The sequence below is a fragment of the Mesocricetus auratus genome, unplaced genomic scaffold (assembly GCF_017639785.1).
Source record: "Mesocricetus auratus isolate SY011 unplaced genomic scaffold, BCM_Maur_2.0 Super-Scaffold_100003, whole genome shotgun sequence".
Taxonomy (NCBI): domain Eukaryota; kingdom Metazoa; phylum Chordata; class Mammalia; order Rodentia; family Cricetidae; genus Mesocricetus; species Mesocricetus auratus.
In genome coordinates, this window is record NW_024429188.1 from 55,086,714 (window position 1) to 55,097,365 (window position 10,652).

At 39.5% G+C, this 10,652-nt stretch overlaps 1 pseudogene; it reads right to left on the reverse strand.

The window, feature by feature from the left end:
* Nucleotides 1–1,141: 1,141 nt before the first annotated feature.
* Nucleotides 1,142–1,934, reverse strand: LOC121140003 (annotated as a pseudogene).
* Nucleotides 1,935–10,652: the final 8,718 nt, after the last annotated feature.

The following is a 10,652-nucleotide window of genomic DNA, read 5'->3' on the forward strand; positions in this document are numbered from 1 at the left end:
ACCACGACAGACACTTTTTATTGAACATTCATATTGTGCCATTTCATTTAACTATTTAAAGCATTGGTATTGTTATAATAGCTATTGCATATCAAACTGAGGGCCACTGGAATGAAATGACATTTTTCCAGATTTTTTAAAAATTTAAATTAGAAACATGCTTGCTTCACATATCAATCCCAGTTCCCTTTCCTTCCCCTCCTCCCCTTGCCTCTCCACCAGGCCTCCCAAACCCCCACCCAATGCCCACTCCGAACCCCCGGCAGGGTGAGGTCCTCCATGGAGGATGTCTAGAGTCTGCCATTTCATTCAGGGCAGGGGCTAGGCCCTCACCCAAGTGTCCAGATTGAGAGGGCATCACTCATTGTGGGATGGGCACCCAAAGTCCATTTGTATGCCAGGGATAAATACTGATCTACTACCAAAGGCCCCACAGATTGCCTAGATCTCCTCACTGACACCCAAATTCATGGGGTCTGGATCAGTCCCATGCTGCCCTCCCAGCCATCAATCTGGGGTCCAAGAGCTCCCTCTTGTTCTGGTCAGATGTTTCTGAGGGTTAAACCAGCCCAGTCTTGATATCTTTGCTCATCATTCCTCCCTCTCTGTCACTGGATTCCAGGAGTTCAGATCAGTGTTCAGATGTGGGTGTCTGCCTCTGCTTCCATCAGTCATTGGATGAAGGTTCTGTTTCCCAGACACTGTTTGAGAAGGAGCAAATAAATAAATTACAATCCATTTTTCTTTCTTTCTTTTTTTTGTAACCAAAACTTTAATCCCAAGGATTCTCACAAACATATTACAAATGACAGCATGAAAAAGAAATCTTGCACAGTAACTCAAAGGTTCAGCTCGACAATGTACCCTTACACTGACAGGACACTGGTAACTTAGTCTTCCATGTCCAAATAAAGAACGTTACAGCGCTTTGCGTCCATACATAGCAATCAGTAAGGAACCTCTGAAAGCCTTCAGGGCGCAGTTCCCACGCGTTCCAAGTTAGCCGGTGTTCACTAACAGCTTCAAAGACTGCCTATCATTTTACCCACAGCTCCACACCGTATCCCAGCTTCTAGACAAACTAGAGCTTTATTCCATCCCCACCAGTGGTTTCTATATCATTAGCACATCACACTTTAACTGGGCAGGATCTAGGTTTATTTCAGTCTATGAAAAACTAAAGTTCAAAGCAAATTTGAACAGCTAAAACATCTTTAAAATGCACCAAGATTATGAAGTTTCAAACAAAACTTGAATTTCCTGTACATACTCCTGTCAAATGAAGTCATTTCCTGTACACCACTTCTTTAGCAGACTGGCCTTCTACTTCCTTTCATTTGACCTGGATCGGCTACGAGACCTAGAGAAAGATCGAGATGGCTTGTGGTTTCTCTCACGAGACAGAGACCTTTCTCTTCTCCTATCTCTAGAAAGTGACCTGCTCCGGCTTCGAGAAAAGCTTCTCCTCCTTGGAGATCTTCGTCGAGGTGGAGGACTCCTCCTTCGGTAATCATCTCGAGGGGGTCGACCCCAAGAGGGAGGTGGGCCACGATTGCGACTTCTTTTTTCACCATTCGACAGTTCCACTCTCACACGGCAGCCACATAGTGTTCTTCCATCCAGCTCTCAGACAGCATCAGCGGCATCTCGGGGACCCTCAAATTCAACAAAAGCAAAGCCAGGAGGGTTGCGAGCAACCCACACACTTCGCAGTGGTCCATAATAGCCTAAAGCCCGCTCTAGCTCAGTCTTGTTCCCATTGTTTCCAAGATTGCCTACATACACCTTACAGTCTAATGGACAGGAGTCACGGTGCATTTCGAGATCCTGGGCCCAAAACACCGAAGCTCAAATGCCAACACTCCCGACAGGCAGGCAGGCCTATCCCGCGCGCGCTTCGGGATCTGCTCGGGCAACACGCTCTCCGGTCCCTGGCGTCCACGAAGACTACAATCCATTTTTCAAAACTCTAAAACAGATGCTCTTAAACAATAGGACTCATTCCTCTGTTTGTGGGGTGTTATTAAGGAAATGAAACTTGGTGAATGAAGATATAGATTGAGAAATTACACTCGAATTTATTATTTTTTCTTTAAACAGTTTTTAGTTAATAGCCGGGGAAGATTTTCAATCTTTTTTATGCATTTCATGATATTTTCTATGCATTCCTTTGTAGTTTAACAAGTAAAACATGCAGTAAATAGAAACTAAACATTGGTTTGTAGCAAAATCTTTTTATTTCCTGTCAAAAGTAGAGCCTGAAAAAGATACTTGTCCCTTTGCTTTTTTAGCCCCATTATGGAGAATTCTTTCTTCTCGATTGTTGAATTTCTTTGTGAGTTCAATTCTGTTCTAGGAGTGATGGAAAGCTAGTTGTTTGTCCACAATACAAAGTCTTTGATATAAACTGTTCATTGTTTTCCTCTTTCAGAAAAAGCTTCATTTGTTATACTTGAAATTATGAAATCGAATCTAATCTAACCATGTCTAATCACCACTGTCCCTTTCTAAAATTAGATATAGATCAGTGTGTGTTTTCTCATCTATTCTTTTACAGATGTTTTCCAGGTATGCAAGGACACTCCAAAGGAAAAGAACATCTATTCTCCATTCCATGCTTGCTCATTTCATATGAATTTTATGTGATGCTTAAAACCTATTTGAGTTTGCCTTCCATGTTAGTTGCTGCGGCAAAATACATGGGAACATGCTTGCTCATTTCATACGAATTTTATTTGATGCTAGAAATGCTTAAAACCTATTTGAGTTTGCCCTCCATGTTAGTTGCTGTGGCTAAATACAAGGGGAAAACATATTAAAAGGACAAAGGTCTTTATTTTATGTCTCGCAGTTTGAGATATTTTAGTCTGTGGTTGCTTATCTCTTTTGCTTTGGGCCTGTGCTGAGACAGTTCATAGAAGAGAGTGTGTGTTAAAATAAAGCTATTCACTTCTTAGTGGCTGGGAAAACCAGGATAGGAAACACCCAGTGCCCCAATGCCCCTTTTAATGGATTAACTTCCTTCTTCTCGGCCCCATCTCACAAGCATGCTATTGTTTCTAGTACTACATGCCAGCAATGGAACACTTTGGAGTGGATGGAAGTGACAGGGAAGTACTCAACCCTAGACGAGACCTCTATACTACTCTCTAACCATAAAGCTCAGGACTATGGAGAAAGAGGGGGCAGAAAAATTGTAAGAGCCAAAGGTTAGAGAGGACCACTATGAAACAGTGTCTTCTGAACACATAAGGGGCTTTCACCTGTGAACTCACCATGGCTGTGGTTGCTTGCACAAGGCTTGCATGAGATCAAGTCAGACAAAATACCAGGATGGGTTGGCGGAGGGGCTTATGAAGAAGCCCCATTCCTTGATGAGGAGCTGTTGGCAGTGAATGGCTGTTGGAAGGAAGGGAATAATTTTTTTTCAAGGATGTGGCCCCTGATAGACTTCCTATGTGTCCATGGATGACCCTACATCCATACACATACTTGCAAAGATATAAATCCATGTTTATTAGTGCTCTATTCATAATAATAAGGAAAATGATAGAATCCACCTAGATATTCAACAGAGGAAGGAATAATGGTAATATACACATATTCAATGAAAAGTTATTTAGCCTTAAAAAGTGAAAATAAGACATTTGATGGCTATGTATGATACTAGATAATATATTAAGTGTTGGAACTTAGCTTCAGAAATATAAATACTGTCTGTTTTATTTCATATGTGGATTCTAGTTTCTAGTTTTTTGTATGTGTGCGTTTATGTAGCAGTAAATGTGTATAGAGCCATTGAAACTAAAAAAGGGCACATGAGAAGGGAAAATTATTTCTTAAGGGGGAGGGTAGTAGTAGAATGCACATGATTTGAAGGTGGAAAAAGGCATTTTTGGTGTGGAAAAGTTTAAATGGTGAGGGGACCACAGAAAAGTGGTCAGATTAGAGAGTGTAGGAGAAGGTCAACCGAAATTAACAATACATTTAAAAAGCCATAAGAACAGTTGGTACTTGGTTAGACAATTAAACATTAAATTTCAAAAGTAGTTTGAATGGAGTTACCCCATGTGGGTGGATAGCTGCAGGATATAGAAAAGTCAAGCTGGAATTAGGCTGGTAGCTATCTCCCTACTGGTTAGTCCTCATGGGGTCAAAAGGTATGTAAGCTACTGGAGAAGAGTTGTCTTGAGAAATCTTACTCAGCTGTGGACCTTGCATATAATAACAATGACTGACCAGGGATGAAAGACCCAGTGGTGCAATAGAGTCAACTCTGTTATTGGTATAACCAACTGCCTTTTGTTTGGATTTGGAGTCTAATTCAGAGAAGAGAATTAATGCCTGGTAATATAAACCTATGAATGAAACTGGAGAAGCAGTTGATGTTATTTTTCAAATGATCTGTCTGGCAAATTGCATTCTAAGTAACCATGTTTGTGACTAGAGATTGGTGCTGCTGTCACTCTGGTCAGAGAAGTTTCTTTGTGAGGTGAGTAGTGAGCAGTGAGAATTGCAGAAACTCATAACTCCTCAAAGTGCTGAAATATTTGTGATTATTGATACATGATTTGGACATTTGTATCTAATGCTAGGGGAACATTGCTGAAGAGAGTGTGGTAATAATCTGAGAACTGGAAGAAAGGGTATGCGTGGAGTACTGTCTTTCAGTCATGGCATACCTGCTGCATTCTTGAACTCAAGCAGCTGTGATTATCTGCAAAAGATTTATACAATATTGAGTTGATCAATATCCTGTCATAGAAGTGGGGCTCATGGGATCCCACCCCTCCCTGAGGTTTATACACATTAAAAGTGGTGAGATTGGTGGCTGTGTGTAGGGGACAAGAAAAAGTGACAAGGGGTAAGTAGAGTAGAAATGCATTAACTATATTCATGAAAGTATAGTGTGCCAGACATGCTGGCACATACATTTAACCCTAGCATTCAGGAGGAAGACCGACAGAACACTATAAGTTCAAGACCAGTTTAGTTTCTGTGTAGAAGAATGAGCTTAGCTAAGAAGTGTTTGAGGGGTGCCTGTTGTGTAGCAATTTCCTTCATGGAGAAACATTCTACCCTTGGGGAAGCTCATTAAGATTAAGGATGTTCCAAAGGGAGACTCCCTAAGTCTCAAGAAGCATGTAACTTGGAACCTTTAGGAAATCCCTGACAGTGACCAAATTTTAGTAGTCCTTCTTTTGAAAGCATTTATAGAGTCATTCTTAGATAAGCCTAATGCCTGGAGGTGGCAAAGACCTGCTCAGATGCCAGGAAGGAGCTCAGACCAATTGAACGGGCTGGAAAGGACACTCCAACCTTTTGAAGTGCCTGCAAGCTGGGCTGTGAGCTCAAGGTTTCCAGCTTTCCAGAGTCATCCCCCATACTTGTGTAGTCTTTTGGTGATGCATTTGTCTTTGAGTCATTTCTACTATTGTAAGTAACCCCAATAAACTCATTGGCTCACTAAGCTGTACTGGATCTATGTAAGACAAAGAGAGCTTATCAGTAGTACTTATCATGGCTCTTTGCTTCCTGGTAATGGATTTAATGTTACCAATTACTTCAAGTTCTAGCAGTCTTGATTTCACTACCATGATGGACAGTACCCTTGAATGGTAAACCAGGCCCCATTTTCTCCCTTGAGTTACTTTAGTCAGAGAATTTTTATCACAGCAAGGGGAAAAGAAACTAATATAATGCTGCTATCCATTTCATTAAAATGTAATGGTTTCCCAAAACAGCCAGGTGAAACCTGCTAACAAGTCATATACAATGCCAACAGGAGATACTTGAATAGAATCATGCTGAGTCGGCTGAGTCGGGAGGCAGAGGCAAGCAGATCTCTGTGAGTTCGAGGCCAGCCTGGTCTACCGAGCGAGTTCCAGGACAGCCTCCAAAACAATGCAGAGAAACCCTGTCTTGAAAAAAACCGAAAAAAAAGAATCATGCTGAGTCACGGTCAATGATCAGTCTTACCATATCAAGTTGAAAATGACAGTAATGTCTGCAGTGTTGGTTATGCTTAACTGGGAATTGGCTTTTTCTTTTTCATTGCTCAGCACTGGTGGTTTGATTGTGCAATGAAGCTGAAGAACCATCTGAACAGTGAAAAATTAAACTTAATAGAAAACCAGGTGTAGTGGTGTATATCTGTGATATCGACTCTTGGAAGGGAAAAGCACAAGGATTATGAATTCAAGGCCAACCTCAAAAAATTGCTGAGAGGGGGAAACTGTATGTTACAAAGAATGAAAGTTAGAGGACTACTTCAGAGTATCCTACCTAATTTTAGCAAGACAGTGATTACCTGGTTGTCTAGCTAGGACTTTCAGCAACATCTTGAATAAAAGTTGTAAAAGTGGGAATATTTGCATTATTCTGTACTTTAGAAGGAAAGTGTAGAATTTTCCTCCATTTAGTATAATGCTATATATGAGTTTATCATAAGGCTTTTATTATTTGAGTCATTCTATTTCTAGATTTAATTTCTTCAGTGTTTTTAGTATATTTAATCTTATCAATTTTCTGTAGGTAGTAGGGTAATTACATGATTCATGCCCTTTTATCTTATTGCCATAGTGCCTCATATTTATTGATTTATATATAATGAACTACCCTTGCATCAATGACATTAATTACAGTTGATCAAGGCTAACATTTTAGTAAGCTTTTAGTTTCAGTTTGCTAGTATTCTTGATGAATCTAGATGCAAAAATTCAATAAAATACTAATAAACTAAATCTAATGGTATATTAGCAATGTTTTTCATGTCAGGACTGTAGCTCAAATTCTAATTGGTCTTAATAATAAAAACTCTGCGTCAGATATAGGGGAAAATGCTGAAAGACCAGAGAAGCAGAGTAGCCAGCCACTAGTTCTTACCTCTACTGAATCTTCAGACTGATTGGGCTATCTTGTCTCTAGGAATTCTCAGATTGAATGCTATGTGCTGTCTCCCCCTACCTTATATTCTTCTCTCTACCCAGCCATATCCCTTCTTGTTTCAACATCCCTAATTCTGGAATTAAAGGTGTGTGACTCCCAAGTAAAGATGTGACCCACCACTGCTTGGCTCTGTTTTTCTTTTAGATTGGATCAATTTCATGTAGCAGAAGGTGGCCTTGAACTAAGAGATCTGTCTACCTCTGTTTCCAGAGTGCTAGAATTAAAGGTGTGTGCCACCACTGCCTGGCCTCTATGGCTAACTAGTGTGGCTAGGTCTGCACTCTGATCTTCAGACAAGCTTTATTTGTTAGATCACCAACAAAATATCACCACATAGGACCATGCTTGCCTTGCTGAATGTGTTTTGAGAAGACTGTCCCTTTCTATTTTTGATATAACTTAAGGACTGTGGTGATCTTTGTTCTTCTGTAGATGCCTGAAGTTAGTGGTAAAACTGTCTGATCACGAGCTTTTCTTTGGTGATAGACATTTTTAATACTGATTCAGCTACATTACTTATTATTCTGATGAGATTTTGGATTTATTTATGACTAAATTTTTGTGAGGTATATGTGTACAGAAATTTGTCTATTTTATGCATGTCAGCAGATATATAGATGTATCTATTCCAGTCATTAATTATTCTTTTTGTTTCTATGGTATCTCTTGTAATTTCTCCTTTTCTTGTCTATGTTTTTAAATATATTTCTGAGATTTTTTTCATAGATTAGCAAAGGTTTTGTCTATTTTTTTTCTTTCTTCCTCTTTTGATGACCAAAGTATTTGTTGTCTTTGGGTCTTATATTGCTTTTGTCCTTGTTTATCATTGATATTTATTCTTTATTTCCTTTTATTAATCTTGTTTTTCTAGGTTCTTTAAATGCAGCAATACATTTTTTTACTTGAAATCCTTCTGGTTTTCTGTCATAAGCAGTAGTTGCTATAAACTTCCCCCTTAATACTACTTTTCCTCTATCTGTTTTGTTTTTATATATTGTAGTGTATGTTCATTTTCCATTTTAAGAAAAATAATTTTCTTTTTTTAAAGATTTATTTATTATGCATACAGTATTCTGGCATGCATGCCAGAAGAGGTTGTGGGATCTCATTATAGATGGTTGTGACCCACCATGTGGTTGCTGGGAATTGAACCCAAGAACTCAGGAAGACTAGCCATGTCTCCAGCCCAATAATTTTCTTTTTTTAGTCCTTTACTGATTGGTTTCTCAGGTTCATGCTTATTGATTTCTATGTATTTACATAGTTTAAAAATGTTTTTTGTTGATATTGCATCATGGTTACAAAGATATTTGATATTATTTTAAATATAATTTATTGAGTTATATTTTGTGACTAATTATATACTAAGTGCTGATGACAAAAATGTGTATTCAGAAGCAGTTGAATACAATGTTCTGTAGTGTTGGCTAGGTCCTTTCTTTTAACAATTTAACTAATAGTATTTATTTTCTGTCTGAATGGGACATAACTTCTTAATTGCTTCTTTTCTTTCCCCACACCCTCACCCTTGTGTGTGTGTGTGAGTGTGTGTGCGCATGCATGTGCACATGCTTGCAGTTGTAACATGTTGCATGCACTTGCACACATGTATGCTTTCATGTCCACATGGAAAGCAGATGTAAATGTAAGGTGTCTTCCTCATTCACATATCCATTTTTTTCATTTACTAATTTTGAAACAGAATGTACCACTATATCTGGAGCTCACTGATTTGCTAGAATGGTTAGCCCGAAAGTCTAAGAAACTCCTTTTTTTCAATCTTTTCATACTGGAATTATGGATACACATTTATTTTTTCATGAGTTCAAAACTGACGTTCTGGGGCTGGATCCATACCTCAGTGCTCAAGGACACTGGCTGCTCTTCCAGAGGATGTGAATTTCCTTTCCAGCACCCCTGTCAGGCAACTGACAACTGTCTGTAACTCAAGTTCCAAGGTACCTGACACCCTCTTCTGACCTTCATGGGCAGCCTAGTACACAAACATTAATGCAGGCAAAACCCTCATACACATTAAATGAAATTGATTTTTAAAAGAATCCAACTGCTTCAGTTTACTGCTGAGCGATTTCCTCACCCTGTTTTTTTTTTTTTGACACCAGTTATCTTTCATCTTTGAAAACTTGGTTATAATTTTCACTGTGGTAGATTTTGTTGAGTTAAAAACAGACGTAAAACCTTCAAACTTTCTGTATTTGATTACTTGTTTTGTCAGTTTTCGGCTATTTCTTTGAATAAGCATTATCCCATTGATGTTCTCAGGTTCTCTTGAAAACCGTAACCAGAATATTTGCTCTTTTTGTACTGTCCCAACATTTTGTTGTTTTTATTCTCTTCTCTTCTGACACTATATTTTCAAATAACCCTCCCTTAATCTGATTTTCTCCTGGTTTTCCTCCTGCTATTGCCTTCTATCACATTTTAAAATCTATTGAGCATATTTCCCTTTTTTGTTCTGATTTTTTATTTAAATTAGAAACAAGCTTGTTTTACATGTCAATTCCAGTTCCCTCTCCCTCCACTCATCTCCTGCCTCACACTGACCCCATATCCTATCCCATTTCTGCTGCCCAGGGAGGGTGAGGCCTTCCATGGGGGGATCCTCAAAGTCTGTTATATCATTTGGAGCAGGGCCTAGGCTCTCTCCCTCATGTATCTAGACTGAGAGAGTATCCTTCTATGTGGAGTGAGCTCCCAAAGTCCGTTCGTGCACTAGGGATAAATACTGATCCACTACCAGAGGCCCTATAGATTGCCCAGACCTCCAAACTGACATCCACATTAGGGCCTGGGAACAGTCCTATACAGGTTTCACAGCTATCAGGATGGGGTCCATGAGCTCTCGTTTGTTCAGGTCAGCTAATCTGTGGGGATCTCCAGCCTGATCTCTACCCCTTTGCTGATCAGTTCTCCCTCTCTGCAACTGGGTTCCAGGAGTTCATCTCAGTCTTTACCTGTGGGTGTCTACCTCTGCTTCCATCAGCTACTGGATGAAGGCTCTAGGATGGCATATAAGGTAGCCATCAATTTTATTATGAGAGAAGGGCATTTAAGGAAGCCTCTCAACTTTTGCTTAGATTGTTAGTTTTGGTCATCCCTTGTATATCCCTGGACATTTCCCTAGTGCCAGAGTTCTCTTTAAACTTATGATGGCTCCCTCTACTATGGTATCTCTTTTCTTGCTCTCCTCTATTCTTACACTGACTCAAACTTCTTGCTCCCTCATGTCCTCCTCTCCCCTTGTTATCTCCCCTTATCTTTCTTCTAAATTCCTTCCCCTTTCCCCATGCTCCCAATTTGCTCAGGAGATCTTGTCCCATTTCCCCTTCTCTGAGGGGGATGATATATATTTCTCTTAGGGTCCTCCTTGCTTCCTAGCTTCTCTGATGGTATGTATTGTAGGCTGGTAATCCTTTGCTCTATGTCTAAAATCAATATATGAGTGAGTACATACCATGTTTGTCTTTTTGTGACTGGGTTATCTCACTCAGGGTGGTTTCTTCTAGTTCCATCCATTTGCCTGCAAATTTCAAAATTCCATTGTTTTTTTTCCACTGAGTAGTACACACCATTTTGTAAATGTACCACATTTTCTCCATCCATTCTTCAGTTGAGGGGCATCTAGGTTGCTTCCAGGTTCTACCTATTGCAAATAATGATGCTATAAACATAGTTGAGCAGAC